Source organism: Rhinatrema bivittatum, chromosome 4, assembly GCF_901001135.1.
Source record: "Rhinatrema bivittatum chromosome 4, aRhiBiv1.1, whole genome shotgun sequence".
Lineage (NCBI taxonomy): Eukaryota > Metazoa > Chordata > Amphibia > Gymnophiona > Rhinatrematidae > Rhinatrema > Rhinatrema bivittatum.
This window is the reverse complement of record NC_042618.1, coordinates 357487110-357511449: the sequence shown is the minus strand read 5'-3', so window position 1 is coordinate 357511449 and position 24340 is coordinate 357487110. Positions and strand designations below refer to the sequence as shown.

General features: G+C 45.8%; 1 protein-coding gene across 7 annotated transcripts in view; it reads right to left on the bottom strand.

Annotated features, from left to right (window-relative positions):
• CEP95 (centrosomal protein 95) overlaps positions 1–24340 on the bottom strand; it is a 159294-nt gene that overhangs the window by 122359 nt on the left and 12595 nt on the right. The gene's annotated exons all lie outside the window — the stretch shown is intronic.

Sequence of the window (24340 nt, the reverse complement as noted above, 5' to 3'; positions counted from 1 at the left end):
AATGCCTTAAATTACCTGGGGGTCCGTAGCCTTAAATTACCTCCGTAGCGGCGGTCCGTAGCTAAATCGGGGGAAGGGGGAGAGCAGGAAAAGCGGCACACTAAATCGTGTAGTCTTCAGCCGGCGCCATTTTGCAACCCTGCTGAACGACCTCCTGCAGTCGATCTCCTGCCGGCGCCATTTTCCGTACGGAAAACGATTCGCGGCAGGAAATCGCTCACGGACCCCCGCTGGACCCCCAGGAACTTTTGGCCAGCTTGGGGGGGCCTCCTGACCCCCACAAGACTTGCCAAAAGTCCAACGGGGGTCCGGAACGACCTCCTGCGTCGAATTGTTTTGGTCTATGGCCACCGCCATTTTGCGGCGGCCATTTTGCAAAATGGCACCAGCTGAAGACTACACGATTTAGTGTGCCGCTTTTCCTGCTCTCCCCCTTCCCCCGATTTAGCTACGGACCGCCGCTATGGAGGTAATTTAAGGCTATGGACCCCCAGGTAATTTAAGGCATTTGGGGGGGGGTTCGGGAAGGTGGGGGATTTAATTTAAAGGGTCGGGGGTGGGTTTTAGGGTGTTTTAGTGTGCCGGTTTTCCTGCCCTCCCCCTTCCCCCGATTTACGATTTTTTGACGATAAATCGGGGGAATTGGTATTGTATCGTGGCCCTAACGATTTAAAATATATCGGACGATATTTTAAATCGTCAAAAAACGATTCACATCCCTATTCTAGAATGCATTTGTCAAGGGAACGGAGTTGTCTAGTCGGTCTATAAATTCTTAGTAATGAACATAGCCAGATGGAATTGGTATTGTAAAGTAGGTTGTGTATTGTAGACAGGATTTTATACGTTATATGATATGAAATTGGAAGCCAGTGCAGATGTTGTAGAATAGGGGTGATGTGGTCTGTCCGGGATACATTGTATAACATTCGAGCGGCTGCGTTTTGTATTAACTGTAGAGGTCGTATTGTAGATTGAGGTAAATCAAGATACAGAGAATTACAGTAGTCTAGTGAGGATAGAATTAGTGCCTGGGTAATCAGCCGGAAGTCATTCAGAAGAAGGAGTGGTTTAAGTTTTTTTATCATGTATATTTTGTAAAAGGATTTTTTTACAGTTTCGGATATATGGTCAGTCATTGTGAGTCTAGAGTCTATCACTACTCCCAAGTTTTTTGCGTGAGGTTTTATGTTAATGGGTTGATTCTGGAAAATGAAAGTTGATGGGGGTTGATGAATTGAGTCAGGTATGGTTGATAAATAGATTAATTCTGTTTTATTTGTGTTTAATTTCAGTCTGTTGTGGGAAAGCCATGTTTTTATTGTTGTTAGGTATAGATGTAGTAAAGAAAAAGTTTTAGACCAGGAATCTGTGAAAGGAATGATGAACTGTATGTCATCTGCGTAAATTTTGAAGTTAAGGTCTAGTCCAGCAAGTAGGCGGCAAAGAGGTAGTAAGTAAGTAAAGGTTAAATAGTAGAGCTGAAAGTGCGGAACCTTGTGGTACACCTGTCTTGGTGGAGTACCAGTCAGAATAGTAGGGACCTACTATGATTCTTTGTTTACGGTTGGTTAAGAAAGAGGAGAACCATTGTAGTGCAAGATCTGTAATGCCAATCTGTGACAATGTGGAAAGTAAGATGTCATGGTTTAGCGTGTCAAACGCAGCTGAGATATCAAGTAATACCAATATGTAATTGGAGTTGGAGTCAAAGCCTCTAATGATTGAGTCGAATGATGATATTAACAGAGATTCTGTGCTATGGCCTTTTCTAAAACAGTGTTGATTGTTGTGTAGGATATTGTTCTCTTCGATGTATTCAGATATCTGATGTAATACTACAGATTCTATAATTTTTGCTATAGATGGTAGTGAGGCAATTGGTCGGTAGTTGGTTAAGTCTGTAGGGTCATGATTTTTCTTTTTGGGAATGGGAAGAATAGAAGTTTGTTTTAGAGAGTCAGGAAAGATACCTTGAGATAGAGAGGCATTCACTAAGTTTGTAATAGCAGAAGCAAGATGATCTTTAGAGTCTCTAAGTAGAAAACCTGAGCATGGGTTGAAAGGACTGCTTGAGGGTTTGGATTTTGACAGTATATTAATAATGGTTTTGTCAGTGACTGAGGAAAATTCAGAAAAGGTGTAAATTGTTTGAGGAAAGGTATTGTTTGGAATAGGTAATTTTCCCTCATGTTGCAAAACATATTTCAAGTTAGCTTAGAAGATAATTAGGCTCACCATGGAGATTTGTGTCGAGCATAAATGTTTTTGTACCACTCAGTTTCATAGAAGAAAGGTCCTCTAATACATATCAGACAGTGGTACAAGTAGTCTGCTGAGATTACTAGCTTCCTGGCTACTTATTACTGCCCTGCTGAGCTCAGCTAAAAAACAGAATGTATCTTCATGGTCTGTTTTTGCACTTTGCAATTTCCTTCTCTGCCCCAATCTCTGCATGTGTAGCATAATTGTACATATTATAAATAGGGGTTTCAGCTAACAAGTGACATTGGAATTAACTTAATATAAGATGATAGACCTTAAAAGAAGAAGAGATTCTAAGCACTTCTTTTTTTTTTAGGGCAATGGCCAGCAAACACCTCACTATACTGTATTCCAGAGTCCACAAGGCAACTAATTGAGTTCTTTCTCCAGGGAATGTGTCAGAAGGGCAGACTCCATAACTAGCTATAACCTGTATTATAATTAGGCCACTGTCCTGGGAATAACAAGATTTCTCTTGTGAACAGGGCCAGCAACATAGAATTAGAGAATAAACAAGGTTTCAATGCCTCTGCTGAATGAAAGCCACCTTTAGTAGCATGTTCTATGGCAGGGATGCTCAAACTGGTCCTTCGCCCCCTCCCCCCAGCCTATGCAAATATCTCATGCATATTCATTAGGGAGATCCTGAAAACCTGACTGGCTGGGGGGGGGGGGGGTTTAGGACCGGTTTGAGCACTCCTGTTCTATGTGAATCAGTTCACAACCGAGTCAAAACTATAGCTACAGTTCTCAATGTTCTCTACAAGTTGCCCATCCAAGCTCTGGCCAAGCCTTCCAAGCTGCCACAACAAAGTTCAACCAGATATTTTTGCAAGCAACTTATTTTCTGAAACTGGGACATTTGTTTATCAAACTTTCCAGGTTTTTTGTTTTGCTTTTTTTAATTAAACAAAAAATTGCCAGAATTCTTAAGCAACAAAACCATTGAGTTTTTCTGATGATCCTCTCCATTATGAAAGCTCTGTCAAGAGTATGTGTTCGTCAACGAGGAGACATTTGAGCGGTTCTGCACCTCTGCCAAAAGCACAGGCTCACCTATCCAATTATACACATTAGACTTCAGGTAGCAGATGTGATTTTCTCAAAGAGATTATCCCAATTAGAGACTTTGCAGCGTCATCAGGGCAGGAAGGGTGGAGAAGCTCTACTCACAGCAGAGCCTGCCAGCCAAAGCCTTGTTCCAGCTGTATTTCTGTGTGAAAGTATCACAGTGTAAAAAAAAAAAAAAAAAGAAAAATCCTACACATCAACTCTCCCCCCCAATCTTCAAATTCCACATAGGTTAACCAGGTGGTTGCAACAAGAAAATGTCATAATTTGAAAAAGAGAACACAGCTTTTTCTTGGCAGTGAGACCTGAAACCTAATTCATAAACTTAAAAAGAATTGTTTTGTTTTTACTGATGCAATAAGATCACCTTGAAAGAAATGTTATGCCTTTTTCTTAATTTTGACAGGGGTGCTGGTTAGCTCAAGGGGTTAGAATAAGGAAGGAAGGCCAGAGTTAGCAGCTGTTGATACCTCTCAAGTCCATAAGAAAGATTTATTTGGGTCATATAGCTTTGGATTTGGTGAGCAGAGCTGGTATTTGGGTAAGGCATGCTGGGCTGGGCTGTTGCGTTGTCCGACATAACTGATTGACTCGCCTCGGAGTCTGTGGCTGAATCATAGGCAGGCTAGTCTGACAGCTCGAGCTTCCAGGCGGTTTATGTTCCATTGTCCCTGGGCCATCAGGAACTGACAGTGGGCTCCCCACCCTCGCAGGCTCGCATCTGTGGTGAGTACGATCCAGTTGGGTGGGGATAGGTTTACTCCTTTGCTTAGGTGGTCTCCTTTAAAAGGCATTCTCGTGAGGTTCGCTTTGGTTGTCGCATCAGCCGACCAATTCCGGAGCCATAGTTGTCTTCTGGCCGCCACTGCCGCAGTGACATCCCTGGCTGAGGTGCGCACGAGATCTGAGGTAGCATCGGTGAGGAAGGAGACCGCAGGTTCCATTGTTTCTCCGGGTGTGGCTGCGTCTCTGGAGAGGAGCAAACAGGAACGTGCCACCAATGCACAGCAGGAAGCAATCTGTAGCGTCATTGCTGATATGTCAAAGGACTGATTAGGATGGCTTCCAGCCTTCTGTCCTGGGTGTCCTTCAGTGCCGCTCCTCCCTCCACAGGAATCGTAGTACACTTTGAGACAGCACAGATCATCGTGTCCACTTTAGGGAAGTGTAGGAGTTCCTTAGCCGTGGGTTCCAGCGGGTATAGGGCTTCTAGGGCCCGCCCCTCTTTGAAGGTGGCCTCTGGAGCATTCCATTCTAGGTCAGTTTCTTGATGGGCTCCAACATAGGAAAGTAGCATGAGGCCTTACGGAGGTACACCAAAATGGGGTTCTTCTTTGGTTCCATTATAGGATCCGTGCCTGGAAGGCCCAGTGTCTTTAGAGTCTGGGACGCGAGGGCTAATTTGTCCTTGTGGAAGAATCGGAGCATGGTTCCATATGGCTCCATCCCTGGGGGAATTTCTCCTTCTTCCAGGGAGTCAATTTCATCTTCTGAGGTGTCTGGATCCCCATCAGGGAGGCTCTTGGTTAGGAGAAGCATATCTCGAGGAACTCGGGAGGTGCTGGGAAGGGCTTGTGCTTCCTGCAGGGGTTGAGTCGGGTGCGCAGCAGGGGCTGGTTGTGCTTGGACAAATGTTTGCAGCCCTTTAAAAAATTCCAACCAGGAAAAGGTTCCTGGGTCCATGTTGATCCCAGGAGGGGTTGTACTGGAAGCCCCAGAGGTACTTTCCTGTGGGGGCGCCAAGTTGGAAATACATAGGTCCGGGGTGCCATCATCAGTGGTTCCAGATCCCTCTCCTGGCTGTAGAGCGGTCTTGTTTTGGTTCCCCCTGAGCCTGTTCGCACTGTTGGCATAGAAGGGATTCCAATTCAGGTTGCGTGGCTCTTAAGAGGCAGGCTGGGCAAAGGAAGTGTCCCTTGGCCTTCTTCGATGGCGGTGCCATTGTTTGTGCACGTGTAGAGCTTCAAACTCGTCCATGCGTGGAGGTATGCACACGAATGCGCTTAGATGTGCACGCTAGATGCGCAGAGGTTAGGTGCACGGGCTACGGACTTTGTGCATCCAACTCAGATGTGCGTGCTGTTGTGCACGCGGCACAGTTATGCGTGCGGCACACTTGTGTGCACAGCTCAGCGTGTGCCTTTACGGGTGCGCTCAAGATAGGCTCCTCGGCACTCCAGCCTGCACTGCGTATACAGACAGTTGGGGGGGGGGGGGGGGGGGGAGAATGGCACAGATGACCCCGATGGCAAGGTGGCGACCCCCTACCCCCTAGAAGGTCTCCACGTGTGTGGGCCCTCGCATTGAATCGGGGCCTAGCCAAAAGAGGGCTGCTCAACCCGATTTTAAACCTCATCGGGAGGAAGATCAGTACGGCTGTTCGAGCCTTGGAGACTGGAGGCTTAAAAGTAAAGGTTTCTACCTTACCTGGTCTCGGCGCTTACCGGTTACGTGCTGGGCGGTCTCCAGCTGCGGGAGAGGGAAATACCTTCACTGCCGCGCTCGAATCTGCACCCGCTGCCTTTCAGCCACCCTGGGGAACAAGTCCACGCCAGGAGTCGGCTGCCGGACCAAGGCTCACCTGAGGGATATGGAGAATCACCTCAGGAAAGTCTCAGCTTTGGGAGGGACCCTTAGGTTTCACTGCAGGAGAAGCGGGGTTCTCTTCTCAAGAGGTAAATTTTCTCTCTCTCGTTGTAAATTTTACACTATTCTCTTTTGGACAGTGTCCGCATCTGCTATGGAGACTGAGAAATACTGAAGAGCTAAGCTAAGCTGGCTGCACGGGTATATGTAGGGTGACGTCAGCTTTGAAATCTGACTCCGTCTCCCATCTGCTATCAGGAGAGCACAATACCCATTGGTCCTGAGTCCATCTGGCTACACGCTAGGAAATTCCATCCCACAGTGGCTGAAGAGAGGACTGGCATAGCTGTGACAGATCCCATCCCACCACAGACGAACAGTGTTCCGGGGGCACCATCAGTTAGGGGAGGAAAGATGTGTGCTTTTCGCTCAGGGCATCCTTTCCCCTTGAGCCGGCCCTGTTGATGAGCAATTTTTAGGAGATTCTCTGGAGTAAGTGCGGAGTGGGTAGGAATTATGCAAATTAGAGAAATTATAGGGAAGGTGTCTATGCCTCTGGTGTCACTTTTAGAAGGCCAAGAATTAGACCATCATATACTGTATGAATACTTAGTACTATTTTGACAATGTCTATGGAAGTACCTGGAAGTATTCTGGTTTCAAAACTAGGCCTGGTAAATGTGTGATCAGCAAGGTCAAAAGTGGCTACCATCATGGATTTGATAATAGATTAAGCCTAAAATATCCAACAAGTAATGGAGGAGAGTTGACTTGTTAGAGAGGATTCTGTTTTCCACCAAATTTTTCCTCCAGGATATCTAATTTTATATCAGGTCTGGACTGGGGGAGGGAGGCACTGATCGTGCAGGATATTATTAAGAAAGGAGCAGGAACAATTCTCTCATTAGGCAGGGTACGGCTGTTCCTGAAGTGGCTACATTTTAGGGCAACAGAAAATGCACCCCCCCCCTCACACACACACACAAAAAAAAAAAGCCTTGCAGAGACTGCCTCATTTCCCAGCCAAAAAGACCTGTTCAGCGATCAGGTAGATGAGGTGCCAGTGGGGTCCTTTGCTGAGTGACATTCAGCACAGCTGAAAGGCAGCAGATCTTCAGCCAGCTTGCTACCCCCCAGATGTTTGCTGCCCAGGAACAGGCCTAGTGTGCCTACCGACAAATAAGACTGGCAGAACTGATTGGGACAACTATCGTCCAATATCCCAATTTGCCGTTCCTAGCAAACGATGTTGAGAAAGTAGTGTTATCCACTTGTAAATCACCTGGAAGATCAAAATATTCTCTTCCCAAATCAATTTGGATTTAGGAAACATCTCTCATTAACGGATTCAGTTTATCGAGGCAGATGAATGTTATTGTCTTGTGCTAATTGACTTAACAGCCGCCTTTGACACTGTGGACCATAACCTGTTATGCCATCAGATGAGAAACATTAGGATAGACGGCAGGGTTCTCAGATGGTTCCCATCTTTTCTAACTAACAGAACATTCCAAGTCAAACTGGGCAACCATATATTTGACACTTTCCAGTGTGATACAGGTGCCCTCAAGGCTCAGCCCTCTCTGCAACACTATTCAATATTTACAGGCTCCCCCTGTGTAAGTTACTGCCAAATCTAGGAATAACTTCTTGTATGTGGATGATATATAGTTTCACATCCCACTTTCCAGATCATTTGAAAATAAAGCTTTGATACGCTCTACCTATATAAAAGCAATACAAGACCTATCACAACTTAAAACTAACATTAAACCCTAAAAAGAATGAAATCATTTGGCTGAGTAGAAACTCAGTGATAGTTAAACCACTTGCCTTAGAACTAGGCAATGTTCAATTAATCCCTCAAATCAAATATGGGATTTAGGTGTACAGCTAGATGAGAACCTTGCAATAAAAATGCACATCAGTAAATTAAGACATGTTACACCAAGTTACCTATACTACCATCAGTTGAAACCATTAACTTTTGAGGACTTCCATACTGTATTGCAAACTCTAATCTTCTCAGATCTTGACTACTGTAACTCCTTACTTCTAGCTAAGAAATCAAAACAGAATGCTAGGAATTAAGAAAGGAATGGAGAATAAAACAATGTATCTCTCCATGTTGCGACCTCATGTTTAGTATAGTATGCAGATCTGGTCACGCCATCTCAAAAAAGATATTGCTGAATTAGAAAAGGAACAGAGAAAAGCAACCAAAATGATAAAGGGGATAGGCTAAAAAGGTTAGGACTCTTCAGCTTGGAGAAGAGATGGCTGAGGGAAGATATGAAAGTTCTATAAGATGTGTGGTTGAATGAGTAAATGTGAATCGCTTGTTTACGCTTTCAAAAAATAAAAAATAAAAAAATCTTATTAGTTTTAAATGTATAACTTAGTAATTTCATTGTGTGCCCCCTAGTCTATATAATGAAATTACTAAATTATACATTTAAAACTAATAAGAATTTTTTTTTTTTTTTTATTAACTCAAGGCAGAGTTAAGCTCTAGAATTTGTTGCCAGAGGACGTGGTGAAATCTGCTAGTATAGCTGTAATTAAAAAAAAAAAAAAAAAAAGTTTGGACAGGTTCCTGGAGGAAAAGTCCATAAACAATTACTAAAGTGGAATTGCAGTAATGGGATAAGCAGAATGGAATCTATCTTTGGGATCCTGCCAAGTACTATTAGCCACTGTTGGAAACAGGATCGTGGGCTTGATGGACCTTTGGTCTGACTCAGTATGGCAAATCTTATTCTTAGGTCTTCCAGCAAGTCACTTAAAACCATTACAACTATTACAAAATGTCGAAGCAAGACTATTAACAGGATCTAGGAAATATAATCACATTACACTCGCTGATGTCATTACATTGGCTACCAGTACAATCCAAAATCTCCTATAAAGTATTAACAATAATATTCAACATAATTCATTCCAATAACACTGGTTTGTTTTGAGTGTCACTACAACCTTATAATCCTCAGCAAACACTAATATCTCAAAATAAGAGGACTACTGACTATTCCCTCCTTCTCACCAGCCTCAATCTAGTCCTCAACACCAACAAGACGGAGATTCTTATCTCCCAGGATGACAACAACGTTCTTCTCAAATCACCAATCTCTTCTCAATTCGCGAATTTTAATTTAAATCACTCCCCTTATGTGAGAGATCTAGGCGTTCTTGACAACCAGCTAAATCTAAAAAAACTTGTAAACACCGCCACAAAGGAATGCTTTTTCAAATTGCAAGTCCTAAAAAAGCTGAAACCACTCCTACACTTCCATGACTTCCGCATGGTGCTTCAATCCATCATCCTGTCAAAAATAGACTATTGTAACTCTCTTCTTCTCGGTCTCCCTGCCAATACCATCAAACCTCTACAGATGTTGCAGAACTCCGCCGCTAGGATTCTAACCAACACTAACAAAAGAGAACACATTACTCCCATCCTTCAGAACCTCCATTGGCTGCCCATCAAATTCAAAATCCTCTTTAAAGTCCTCACGATAATTCACAAAGCCATGCACAACCTCGCCCCCCTTGATCCAAGCATCCAACTGCATCCACATACATCCTCCAGACCTGTTAGAAGAGCATATAAAGATACTTTGTATGCCCCTCCAGCAAAAACATCTTTAAGGAAACGTGCCTTATCTACAGCAGGTCCCCCACAATAGAATGCTCTCCCCCCGGACCTCCGCCAAGAACCATGCCCATTGTCATTTAAAAAAAAAAAAAACAAAAACAAAAAACCCAAAACGTGGCTTTTCAGCCAAGCATTTCCCGAAATATGACACTCGCTCATGTTACAAATGTCAGGTCCATTCCTATAATTATGTCCCGGTTTTTTTTTATCTCTTCTTTGATCCTACCTAGAGAGAAATTCTTAGCTGAACCCATCATTTGTCCACAACTATTTTCAGTTCATTCTGTTCTGGACTTCAATCTTAGGTACAATGGTAACTTGATGTTAACTCTCACCCTTTTTACTTCTTTCGCACTGATATTTATATATTGTGTTTTACGTAGTTATCCAAGAATTATATATACTCCCAGGTTTGTATTTAATTTGAAGATTTTTAGTTTCCTGTACCCCAGTTATTTGTATCCCCGGTTCCTTGTAACGCTCCCTTGCGACATTCAGTTTCATTGTAAACCGGTGTGATTTGTATTTTTTACACGAACGTCAGTATAAAAAAGTCAAAAAATAAAATATGGAGCACACATCTGACACAAATAAGAGATCGAATGTTTTCAATAGAGTGTCCAAAGTTCTGCAATTCTCTGCTTGAGACATGACAGATTTTACCAGATAGAAAAATGTAAATGTGGATTAAAAACATGGATGTTCAAAAATGCATATAATTTAAAATCATCAGAATATACAGAACCACAAAGACAAGAAGGACTAAAGTTAATAATCAAATCAAACGAGAGAATGCAAGACTCAAAACAACCCTTTACTAAGATGTGAAAACTATCATTTCGTGCTAATTATCCCTACTCTGCCTTATGCACTAGATCAATTTTAATATGTACTAGAAAATTTCCCTTGTTAGATATTAATGCCTACCCATGAATACCACCTCTGTTTGATTGTTGAGTTATAACTATGAATGTCACTTTGTAAATCATTGTGATCTATATATGGAACGATGGTATATAAAATAAATAAATCTAGGCCTGCCCAGGGCACCTAATACATTTGCATTGGCTCTGAAAGAGCATGTCACACACCGACTCACATCATTACCCCATGGTGCAGATGTTAGGGAAGGGTGGAAGGCAGGTGGTAGAGTTCCTGGGAGTGTGACAGGGTTGCCATCTTCCAAGAAATATCACCACCAACATTCTTTCTGTCATTCTTCTAGGAACCCTGGTCCTGTATCCTTTCTCCAGCATTTCAGATTACCTAGACACCTGTGTGTGCCTTGGGGGGGGGGGGGGGGGGGTGTGGCATGGTACAGTCTCATCCCTCATCTCAGGCAACAGATTGCCTTGAGCCGCCCCCTGGACAGGCATACATTGCTCAACCAATGAAAGCAGAATTGTTTACTAATGAAACTGATGGGATGTATTTCCCATGGGTATTATACTTGTTATGGTGCACCATATGGCCAACTATCTTTGCAGGAATTTAGCAAGTTGTTCTTAGTTGTTCATCTTGAATGTTCTAATCTATTAATTCTAGGCGATAATACTCAGATTGATAATGAATTGGCAGGTCCTGTAAAGTACTTTGTGTCCCTGTTGGTATCTCAGGGATTTATTCAAACAGTTGCAGTTTCAACTCACTGTAAGAGATATACAATTTATAGTATAGGCTACAAATAACAAATCTAGGATAAAATACAGATTGAACAGATGAAGGCTGAGCCTTTCATCTGGACATATTATTTGATTTATTTTATAATGAAGGGGACCAAAGTGCCAATGAATCAATCTGTATGTTTTTTTTTTTTTTTAATACCAGAGATAAACAGAATCTATTTAAACACATGAATACTTTGAATACTTGCCCAGTTTCTGCAGAGGACAATTCCTTAGAAGAACTAATAGAGAAGTGGAACTAAAGGGATTTCTTGGGTAGTAGATCTTATTGCACTAGTAAGAAGGAAGGGTGGAGTGATTGGAAAATTCTCACCATTGTTTACTGAGAATTTACATGCAATGAAGCAAGTCAGAAAGAAATCTGTGGCATAAATTTGACAGGAAGGAGCACAAAGGTAACTATAAAGGTCATCTTAGGAAATATAATCTGGCAGTGAAGGAAGCAAAAGAGGATCACTTGAACAGAACTACTCTTATACAGAACCACCTATAAGCATTGTTTGCTCTGGTGAAGAAATTACAACAGGCTCCTTCCTGTAATTTAAGTAATGAGCCAACTGAGGTCAAACCAGATTTTTCTAAACAAGAGATAATCTCCAATTAAATCTCAGATGTGGGCAAGTAGTAGAAGCTCCTTTGTTTTAAGGGCTCATTAGAAACATGACAGCAGAAAAAGACCATATGGTCCATCTAGTCTGCTCATTCACCCAATTTAGCATTATAAATCGTATCACTTCTTTAGAGATCCCCTGTATTTATCCCATGCTTTCTTGAATTCAGATACTGTTTTTGTCTCTACCACCTCTATTGGGAGGTTGTTCCACTAAATCAGTTTGTATCATCCGAGCCACTGTCAGCTGGGACTACGGATGTTGCAGTGTCTGGAATGGATGGAGAATATTTATCTAATCCAATGCCAATCACAGTGCTGGGAGTTTGTATAGAATCATCGCCATCTGGGTCTATGGATGCCTCAGTGTCCAGAGTAAGCAAGTTTGTTTAGTGTAAACTGTGTTTTCCATAGATAGCAGGATAAATTAGCTATTACATGTGGGTGACATCATCCAGCAGTACCGAATAGACTTCTTTTCATACAGCTCAGAGTTTTTGTGGGAATTCTAGCCCCTTCAGTTGATTTTAGAGCTAAATCTAGCTAGGTTAATCGACTCTCCGCAGAGGTGGTGGTGGTGGTGGTAGTGGTGATGGTAGGATTTAGTATGCTAATTTATTCTACTATCTGCAGAAAACACCATTTATGGTAAATAAAAGCAAGTTTGCTTACTGTAAATGGTTTTTCCGTAGATAGCAGGATGAATTAGCCATGCTGTCATGGGACTGTCCATCAGGCTTCGGAGGCGGAGCTTTACCAAGTTGTTTCAGAACTTTTAGCTCTGTGCGGCTGTGCGTGTTCCTGCGCAGGAAGGCAGAATCTCCTCAGTCCTTATCATAGCAGTAAGGAAGGCTGTCCAGGGAGGTGGGTGGATCAGCATAGCTAATTCATCCTATCTACGGAAACACTGTTTACGGTAAGCAAACTTGCTTTTTTCCATCGAAAGGAGGGCTGAATTAGCCATGCTGTCAAATGGGAATCCCTAGCTCCCGGTCACGCTATGTATTTTTTGGTGTGTCATTCTGGTAGCGTGACCCCGTTTTTGTGGACAGCCCTTTGGATTCTTTATGTGGCGAAATATTTCAAGACCACTCGTCCCACCTTGGCATTCTCAGATGTTTGCTGGTCTAAACAGTAATGGGACGTGAAAGTATGGAGAGATGACCAGGTGGCCGCTTTGCAGATGTCTAAAGGTGGGCCACAGAGGTGTAGATTGCTCGCAGTTGATGAGCATTCGGCCTTTTGTGCATTGGAATGTTTCTTTTGTTGTAACAGAATTAAATACATTGCACTATCCAACTGAAAATTGTCCGTTTTGCCACTGGCAGACCAGGGGCATTTGGGTTAAAGGAGAGAAAAAGTTGTGATGGCCTCGTGTTCAAATGGGTTTTAGTCTTGTAGTAGGCCAGCGCCCTTTTACAGTCCAGAGTGTGTAGTAATCTTTCCAGTTTGTTCTGATGTGGTTTGGGAAAGAACGTAGGGAGTTCGATGGACTGGTTGATGTGGAAGGCTGAGACCACCTTCGGGAGGGAGGAAGGAGTCCATAGCCCTGCCTTGTAGTGGAAAAACTGAAGGTAAGGCGTATAGTGCACCAGTGCTTGTAGTTTGCTGACTCAACAAGCTGATGTTACAGCAACAAGAAAAGCTACCTTCCATGTGAGGAATTTCATGTGTGCGGATTCCATGGGCTCGAATAGAGGAAGCATTAGTTGCTCCAAGATGAGGTTGAGATCCCAGGCCACCGGATGCTTGGATATTGGGGGCTGGAGATGGTAGAAGCCTCTAATGAATCTGGTAGCAAGTGGGTGATTAGATATTGGGTGCCCCTGGAACGGGTTTGTGGTAGGCCGCAATGGCACTCAGGTGTACTCGAACCGAAGTAGTCACTAGTCCCACTGTGTATAGCGTGAATAGATAGTCCAGGAGGGTTGTCGGAGTGCAGTCAAAGGGATCACAGTGATGAATGGTACACCAGGAGGCATAACGCCTCCATTTTAAATTGGTACATTCTTCTGGTAGAAGGTTTTCTGGCCGTAAGTAGAATATCCTGACCCGTCTGCGATATTCCTTGTTATGTCAGAATTGACCGTTCAATCGCCACGCCGTCAGGTGGAGTGAGCTCTGCATCGGGTGTAGAAGGGCACCCTGCTCCTGGGATAAGAGGCTGTTCTTGTCGCCCAGTGGAATAGGAGTGTGAACTGATAAGCGGAGAAGGTAAGCGTACCAAGGTTGCCTGGGCCATGCCGGAGCAATAAGGATCAGGTCCACAGTCTCGGCTATGCATTTCTGAATTGTGCGCGTGATGAGTGGAATCGGTGGGAATGCGTACATTAGTCCTTTCGACCATGGGAGTAGAAACACATCCTGCGCCGTGCGGCGATGACTTGGAAATATCGAGCAGAAATGATGCACCTTTCTGTTCTGCTCCGTGGCAAAGAGGTCTATGGTCGGTATTCCCCAATGAGCGAAAAAGTTGTCGGCCATCTGCTGGTTTAATGACCACTCATGAGGGTGAAATATGCGACTTAACCTGTCCGCCCGGCTATTGGCTATGCCCAGAAGGTATGTTGCTTGAAGGTTGATTGCATGACAAGTCACCCAATCCAAGATGAGGAGTGCTTCCCTGCAGAGGATCCATGAACCTGACACTCCTTGTTTGTTGATTATAGAACATGGCCACTTGGTTGTCTGTGTATATCAGGACACGTTTCCCCTGTAAGTTTAAGACAAAGGTCTTGAGGGCATATCGAATGGCTCTCAGTTTGAGAAGATTGATTTAATACAACTGTTCCTGAGGGGACCCATAGGCCCTGCATTTTTAGGTGGTCAAGGTGGGCTCCCCATCCTTTGTGCGAAGCGTCCATTGTTAGAACCACGCTGGTACATTGAATAGTGCTCCCTTGAGAAGCGCGTGCGGTTTTAGCCACCAGTCCAGGTCTAGGATCATGTCTGATGTCAAGGAGACTGTCCGAGATAACAGTTGAAAAAGTGTTGTGACCATTGAAGTTTTAGGCCCCATTGTAGTCGGCAAATGTGAAGACGGGTGTTTGGGATCATATGAATGGCTGCTGCCATATGACCCAAAACTGTCAGAATCTGGCAGGCAGTTAGCCTTGTTGTGGAACGTAGATCTCTTGTAAGTCTCTGTAGTATTAATCGTCGTTCCTTGGGAAGGAAGGCTCTGTTTCTGGTCGTGTCCAACTGATGTCCTATGAACTGAAGTATTCGGGAGGGTTGGAGGTTTGACTTTTCGTAGTTGATGATGAGTCCTAGGTTCTGAAGACAGGAGATTGTCTTTAGAAGGTGGGATTGAAAAGTTTCCGGATCAGAGGCTACTAAGAGCCAATCGTCCAGGTACGGGAATAACTGGATCTCCAGATGTCGAAGGTGGACCTCCACCACTGCCATGCACTTTGTGAATACTCGGGGGGGCAGCTGATAGGCCAAAAGGGAGAACCTTGTATTGGAAATGTTGCCTCCTGAATTGGAAACAGAGGTACAGCCATGAAGAAAGGTGCATTGGAATACGCGTGTAGGCATCTTTCAAGTCCAGTGAGCACATCCAATCGTTGGGTTGAAGAAGGGGGAAGAACTGTTTTTCAGGGAGACCATTTTGAATTTCTCCCGGACCAGATGTTTGTTCAACTCACGTAGGTCCAAAATCGGGTGTAGGACCCCCCCCCCCCCCTCCATCTTTTGGGGATTAATAAGAAGGGGGAGTAAAATACCGTATTCTGGAGCTGTGGGGGTAGGACACGAATTGCCTGTTGATGTTGAAGAGCTGATACTTCTTCAGCTAGTTGAAGATAGTTGGTTCCCACTCTTTTGACCAGAACGAGATTTGGTAGAGGGGGTCTGGATGTGAAGTTGAGTTGAAAGCCCTGGTGGACTATTTCTAAAACCCAGCGATCTGATGTGATTTGGGACCAGGCTTGACTGAATGCACTTACGCTTCCTCCCACAGCCATGGGGGGTGGGGGTTTGGCCTTGATGGAGTTAAAAAAATGGTGGGGCTTTTGAGCTGTTGGCCCTGTTGTCACTGTGATCGTGGCCTACCTTGATGTTGCTGATGCTGTTGTGACGGATGTTGAGGTGGCTACGGATAGGGAGCTGGGCGATAGGAAGGATAGACCCAGAACGGACGTCTTCGATATGGTGCGTGACGAATGGGTGCAAAATAGTGGCGAGAGAAGGCACCTTATGTGTGAGTTGTTAAAGATTGCAAGGCCACACTCTGCTCCTTTAACTGAGCGACTGTTTCTTGGAGATAGTTACCGAACAGATTATCCCCTAGGCAAGGAAGGTTGGCCAGTTTTTCATGGACGTCTTCTCTAATAGAACTAGCACACAGCCAAGCGAATGGCTGCGATAGCTGAAGCAGAAGCTCTGGAAGATGTTTCAAAACCTTCATAAACTGTTCGGAGGAGGTGTCTTATGTCTTGAACTGGCTGTGGCAGGGGAATCGTGGGATCCGCATCTGGTAGGAGTCCCTTGAGTTGTTGTAGGGATTCAAAGGTATTGGACGATATAGAACCGATGTTGGTGAATCTGAGCTCCTAACATCGCTGACTGGAAAGTCTTTTTGCCAAATTCGTCGAGATACATATTGTCTTTACCCGGTGGTGTGCTGGCATGTAGTCTTGTTTTCTTGGCACGTTACCATTGCAGATTCCACCACGATAGAAGTGTGTGGCAGTTGTGGAGATGAATAAAACGTAGATTGCTGCATCCAAAATTTCAGATCTGATTTCCTGGATACTGGGGTGATAGAGAATGGTGTCTCCCAGGATTTTTTAAGTACCGCATATAAAACACGATGTGATGGAAGCACTGTTGGTTCAGATGGAAGATCGAAAACTTTTAATATTCTCATCGTTTCTGATCTGGGGTCTGGCAATTTGTGGACTTCGACATTGAAGGCAGAGCCAACCTTGTCTATAAATTTCGGATATGAAAGATCCTCCGGTGGAGAATAAGGCTCCTGTGGACCCTCTGGTGGGACAGAGGGTACCCTGTGGAGGAGCCCAGCGACAATGGTGAGGAATCTAGTTGTCGAGGTAATTGCGGAGAGGTTCTGGGCAGAGGAGTCTGAAGTGTATGCTCTGGTAAGTTATGTGATATAGGCAAGGATACCTTTGTTGGCCTAGGCAGTGGTATCACTGTTGACCTGTCCGGCGAAGGTTCTGGCCACACGAGGGCTGTTTGTGACAGATTGTGGGTGAGTGTAGCCTAACTGTAGAGAGGCAAGGAATCCAGATAAGGCTGTTGATATTTGGGCAATGGCTTGTTGTGCCATGTCAGGTAGCTGAGGTCAAGTGAGTTGTGGTGTGGGTCGCTGGGGGTGGTATGGAACCGCCGCCATCGGAGTCTAAGGCTCTAGGTTGATGTTTATGTAGCCCCATGTCCTCCCGAACTCATTGAAGTTTCGCCAATGGTTCTTGTAATTGCGGAGAAGCACGTTTTTTTCGGGGAAAAAAAAGAAAGGTCCGAGAAGACCTGCACAGATGACGAAGATGAGGGGAAATACGATGAAACTGCCACCCAATCTTCTTCTGACTCAAGAGGGGACTCCGGTCTGCCAGAGTCAGGCATGTGCCTGTGCCCGAGGGCGGAGTATGCTCTTCCAGTCCAGTTGGTTCCTGTGGATTTAGAAATTGCGAACTAGAGCTTTTCACATTTTATTCTTTCGATGCCCGCTTAGAAGCGGGAGGCCGGGTCAGAGTTATAGGTTGCATCAATGTTGATTTTGGCAACCTATTCTTCGGTGAGTGCGTCGACGCATGCTTCGGTGTCTTCTTTGGTCAGACATGCATCGATGAGTGCGTCGGCGCGGTTGAGGCGGAATCGACGCTCTTGGATGCTGCAGGCTTTTGCGTCGACGTCGGCACAGACTCCTCAGAGGTTCGGTGGTGGCATCGAGATTTTTGTTCTATTTTCTGACTTTTATGCCTTGATGCGTCGCAGTGTTTACCTTTGGATTTTTCCCGACCTGACAGAGGTGCTGGGTTCCAAGGAGGCTGCTCGCTTCTGCGAGGGGGCATGTGTCAGCATCTGTCCTGGGAAGGAATAGGCCTCCGAGGGGGGGGGGGGGGGGGCATATGATTCCTTGAGGGAAACCTTTAGTTTCTCAGTTTTAGCAGCCCTTTGGTGTTGCGCCTGAGGCGAGATGCGGCCGCAATGCTGGCATATCATCTGGTCATGCGCAGGACCTAAACAAATATAGCAAGCCTCATGTCCATCGGTAATGGACATTATCTTGCTGCATGCACACGGCTTAAATACCGACAGTTGGTGCATCGCGGTGTGCAGCGGTATGATGGTGTTGATCCGATGTCTTTGCTTTCTGTTAAACCTCTTTTTTTTGTGTGTGTGGTTTGGCTGAGGAGACAGCAGCTAAGCGTGCGTTCCTGCTTGCGGAAAAAGGACAGACTGAGGAGATTCTGCTTTCCTGCGCGGGAACCAGTGGCGTAGCCAGAATTGATTTTTTGGGTGGGCACAAGGTTAACATGGGTGGGCTGTAGGCATGCAGGTCTACTAGTTGTTTTTTTACTGATAAATAATGCCAAATTATGCAGCATAGCATTCACATCTACGCCTAAGTATGAGGTTTACTTAATGATACAAACATAATTCACGGTGATTTGTGGTACTTTAGCCTTCTTATTATTACGATTTTATACACGGCTCCTACCTGTCCATAAATTTTGAGAGAGCGGTTGTGTTGCTTATATTTAAATTGCTAACATCTCAAAATATAGATATATATTTTTACCTTTGTTGTCTGATCTTTGTATTTTTCTAATCAGTTGGTCCTGGTCTCTTTTTCCCATTTTTTCCCTTATAGCTCATTTCCTAATTCCTTTTCAGTGTCTTTCTTCTATTACTGTCTTCTTCCCTTCCACACACACACACACGCTTTCTCTCACAGACTCCCTCTCACACACTCAAGCTCTCACTCTCATATGCTCCCCCCCCCCAAGCTCACATTCAAGTTCTCACTTTCTCACCCCTCCCCAGGCTTATATTCTTATGCACATACAGACGCACATCCAGGCACCCATTCTCACCCACACACATAAACCCAGACTCCCATTCTCACCCACAAACCCATGCTCCCAGTCTCACCCACACATATTCAAGCTCCCATTCTCATCCATACATATACACATTTAAGGTACTATTCTCACCCACACATACACACATTCAAGCACCCATTCAAGCTTCCATTCTCACCCACCCACACAAACCCAGGCTCTCATTCTCACCCATATATACACACATTCAAGCTCCCATTCTCACCCACCCACAAACCCAGGCTCCCATTCTCAACCACACATACACACATTCGAGCTCCCATTCACCCACATATTCAAGCTTCCATTCTCACCCACATACACACCCAGGCTCCAGTTTTCACCCACACACACTCCCATTCTCATCCACACATACACATTCAAGCACGTGCACAGCTTCCGCTTTCTCCCCCAGAGCAGGAAGATCAGCTGCCTCTCCTGCTGCCACCGGACTCCTGCTATCTTCGGACGTCGGGCCGTACTGCCCGCCGAACTTCCTGTCGGGGGGGGGGGGGAGCGGAAGCGCAGCGCACAACGTCCGCTTCCTCCCTCCCCCCCAAGCAGGAAGATCGGCGGGCAGTACGGCCCGACGCCCGAAGATAGCAGGAGGCCGGTGGCAGCAGATCTTCCTGCTCTGGGGGAGAAAGCGGAAGCTGTGCGCGGCGCTTCCGCTCCCCCAAACAGGAAGTTCGGCGGGCCGTTTGGTCCGAAGATAGCAGGAGAACGGGTGGCAGCAGGAGAGGCAGCTGATCTTCCTGCATTGGGTGGGAGGAAGCGGAAGCTGCGCGCTTCCACTCCCCCCCCCTCCCCCCGAACAGGAAGACCGGTTGGCCATACGGCCGCAGCAGTGCTTCCCCATGTGTGCCCTGATGGCGCGCGAGGCGTGGGTTCTCTTGTTCGCTGTCGCGGGGATGGGATCCCGCGACAGCCCTGCAGTTCCGGTGCCAGTTGGGTGGGCCTGGGTCTAAGTTGGGTGGGCACCTGCCCACCCAGGCCCACCCGTGGCTACGCCACTGGCGGGAACACACACGCAGCCACACTGAGCTAAGCTCTGTAACAGCTTGGTAAAGCTCCGCCTTCAAAGCCTGACGGACAGTCCCATGACAGCATGGCTAATTCAGCCCTGCTATTGATAGGAAAACGTGCTTTTTCATCGCTGAGCAGGGCTGAATTAGCCATAACACATGGGGAGTTCCAAGCTGAGGGGGTGCAGTAGAGTGTTTAGTTAAGAAACAATCTGATCCCCACTGTGGATAGCAGACTACGCAAAACTGTTTGTCTGAATTTTCTGTCAGTTTTTCAGAGATTGTCCTGACAGTAATGGGATGAAAAGGTGTAAATTGACGACCACATTGCAGCTTTGCAAATGTCTCTGAAAGGCACAGCTTGCAGACACGCCACCAATGCATCCATGCTCTAACTTGGTGAGCTTTGATGGAGTATAATTTCAATGCCTGCTAACTTATAGCAGTGCAATGCAGTCTGCTAGCCAACTGGACAACATACATTTTGGCCACTGCTATGACCCATTTGTTGGGGTCATAAGAAATGAATAGTTAGGAAGCTTGATGATGAGGAAGCGTTCTTTTGTAACAAGCCCAAACTCTTTTACAGTCCAAGATATGAAGGGCTATTTCACCTTCATGTGCATGCAGCCTTGGGAAAAACATGGGTAACGTGATGGCTTAATACAGAAACCTGACAACTTTTCATAAAAACTTTGGGTAGCTGCAGAGCACCACTATTGTAGAAGAGTTGCAGATAAGGAGAACGAACTAAAGCCTGAAATTTGCCGACTAGTGGCTGAGATTACTGCTATGAGTATTAATTTCCATATTAAAAACTTGAGAGAAGCCATTGCCAACGATTCAAAGGGCAGCTTCATTAGTTGTGCCCAGACCATGCTCGGATCCCATGGAAAGAGAGGTTTTAGAATTGGTGGTTTAGTATGCTACAAGCCTTTCATGAACTTTGATACTGGTGGATGAATGGAGATAGCAGCTTGCCATATACAGACCAAGAGAAAGCCTATAGCACTGAGATGAGGTGGCAAAGCCTGAATCAAAAGTGAGAGCAGATAAATCAGTAACTTTTGGTTACATGTGAACAGATCCAAGTGGATATCATGTGGTGGAACCTTTTCTGCTTAGATCCACAAGATCTTCTAGTTGATGTTTTTCTGACAGACATTTATGTCCCCAACTTGTTTGGGTAACGGCAATGCTTTTATAATTGACCATTCAACATCCAAGCCATCAGGTTGAGGGAGGGAAGGTTTGAGTGAAACAGACATCCCTCTTCTCGAGTTAATACATATAGAACGAACCCAAGAGGAATCCAAGACTAGCTGGAGAGCTGAACTAGATATGCAAACCAGAATGGTCTGGGTAACGCTGGAGCTATAAGGATTAGACAGGCTGTTCTGGGTTCAGAATATGCACACTTGTATTCTGCCCAGGGAGCTTTAACCCAGGGGATAATGTCACTGGAGTCTTCACTGGCAACAGATTCCAGAGCTTTATTGTGCGTTGAGTGAAAAAGAATTTTCTCCGAGTAGTCTTAAATGTGCTACTTGCTAACTTTTTGGAATGCCCCCTAGTCCTTCTATTATTCGAAAGTGTAAATAACCGATTCACATCTACTCTTTCAAGACCTCCATCATATCCCCCCTCAGCCGTCTCTTCTCCAAGCTGAACTTCTTCAGCCTTTTCTCAAAGGGGAGCTGTTCCATCATTTTGGTTGCCCACTGAAGTGTCTCCATGTGCAATCGGGGAACCTTCAACACCTCGTTTACCTTCTTCAACTCGAGAATTGGGTGGAACGTGCTCTCCTTTTTTGGAACAATGAAATAGATGGAGTAACGACCTGTTCCCCTCTTGCCCAAGGGCACCGGAACAATGGCTACTAACTCGCTGAGGTGGCATACAGTCTCTCGTACCACTAACCGCTTCTGCTCATACGAACTTAGGGTTACCAGGAACCGGGGCCTTAGGGGGCTGAGCAAATTCTAAGACGTAACCTTGTCTTATTATATTTAAGACCCACTGGTCTGATGTGATTTTGGCCCACTCCTTGTGAAAAAAAAAGAGCCAGCCGGCCCCCTATTACCGGAACAGAGGAGTGAACCGGCCTCACATCATTGGGAGGATTTAATTTCCCCAGATCCTTGAGAAGAGCTTTCTCTGCCTGACCTGCATCCATGAAAGAACTGATTCCAGGATTGCTGCCGACCGGAGCCCAGTCTCGTGGAGGACACAGATGATCTTGATCCCCTGAATTTATGATTTTCCCGGAAACAGGAGCGAAAGGAGAAGGTAGTCCTCGACTTTGGCTTGTCCTCAGGAAGCTTATAAACCTTATTCTCTCCAAGGCATTTGATAATGTCTTCCAGATCCTTTCGAAAGAGCAAGCCACCTTTGAAAGGGAAAGAACTCAGCTGTGACTTAGAGGAAATGTCCGCTGACCAATTCCTCAGCTACAGGAGCTTGCACGTGGAAACTGCCACCACCATGGCTCTGGAAGAAGCCCTGAGAAGGTCATAAAGTGCATCCGCACTGTAGGCCACTACCGCCTCTAACCGGCTGGCCTGAACCAACTCAGTAGCAGACAAGGGCCTAATCTCCTGAAGCTGCTGCACCCAGCGAAGGCCTGCCCGCAACTTAAAATTGCTACACATAGCCGCTCACGCTTCCAGGGCGGAGATCTTCTTGAGATGGACTTCCAGTTTCCTATCCTGAAGATCCTTGAGCACGCAGCCCTGTGACCGGAATGGTCGTTTTCTTAGTGACCACTGAAACCATGGCATCCACTTTGGGCACTTTGAGGAGATCCAGAGCCTCTTCGGGCAGTGGGTATAATTTGTCCATGGCCCGACTGACCTTCAGCCCCGTATCCGGAGTGTCTCACTCTCAGAAAAGTAAGTCTGTAACTGACTCATGAAACAGGAAAGACCTGGTGGGACCTCTAAGGCCACACCCACCCAAACTTCTCCTGGGGGGGGGGGGGGGGGGTGTGTCAATACCCAGCTCGTCCAGCACCACAGGAATAAGAGGCGCCAGCTCCTCTCTGCGGAAGAGTTGCACCACCTTGGGATCATCCCTCATTGACAGCAGGCCCCTGCACTGAAGAATGCTCCGTGCTGTGATTCTCAACATCAGGGTCAGCCCCTGGAGGATCCTGCCCGAGCGAGTCATCCTGAGGAGAGTCCTCAGAGGAACTCTCCGTTGGCGGCGGAGCAGCCCGAAGACACCGGGCTCTTGGACCCCTAGCTCCTCTGGGGCCCTGGGTCTCTTCGAACTGGGGAAAAAAAAAAAAAAAGACTCCCTGTCCACCTGCCGCTTGGCTGACTTTCTGGCCCTAAAAGGCCTTATGCATCAGAAGAATAAATTCCGAAGAAAAAGAAGAGTAAGTGTTTGAACCTTCCCCAGAGTCATCCCTGCTTGGACCACATGGCCCTGGACAAGAGCAGCCCCTGCTGGAGGCCCCTGCCTGCAGCGACAACGGTGGAGGAGATTTCCCCTCCTCTCCCGCAGGAGACCTGAACACCAAGATGGCCTCCGTTCCCGCACTCAGCGGGAAGGGATTCTCTGGAGGCTGCCAACCAGGTTCCCGGCGCCCACTCAACTTTTTCCCCATTCCGCTCCTCGAGGCGCCCTCCACACCAGGGAGGCAGCAGGAGCACAAGCCGCCATGCATCACCACAGGATGTGCAGGTCGCACCACACAGCATGGCAGGCCGATGAAAAAATGGAGGAGTAGGAACGAGGAGCCGCCGCCTGAGAAATGTGAAGTTGGAGAGCCACCTAGGCTGAGCCGAAGCACGAGTGCATCGAAAAGCGTGAAGCTGCCAAGGGAAATCTTGCTTTTTTTTCTTTTTAACTTTATGAAAATGAACAAAAAGAAAGCACTTCTCTGGAAAGGCAGCAGGCTCTGTTCATCTCCTGCAGGTGAGTGCGCCAGGACCCCCAGTGTCAACCCTGCCAGGCAAAGGGATGAAGGCTCATCAAAGGTCCCCGGACCAGAGCACCTCTGCCTCAAATACCAGGGCGGATAGTCCGCCCAGGTCCTGACTACCCCCTGGGAGGCTGTAAAGCTGAATCTTCCTCCTGTAGAAGTCTAACTATGCTATACAGTCCTTTAAATCTATCTTCCAGACTGCATGTTTTGCACCTCCACCATCTGCTGAAGACAGAGAAATACTGAGGGATTGCAGGTGGCACCTCGGGATAAGTAGCAGTGTCAGTCAAAACTTCTGTCTCCATCTGTTGGAGGGGAGGAAAAATCCAGGAGTCTAGACTGACCTGGTTACATAAAGGGAACTGAGTATTTTAGTGAAAAAAAGACAAAACAAAAAGGAAAATTAGTTTCTTACCTGATAATTTTCGTTCAGGTAGTA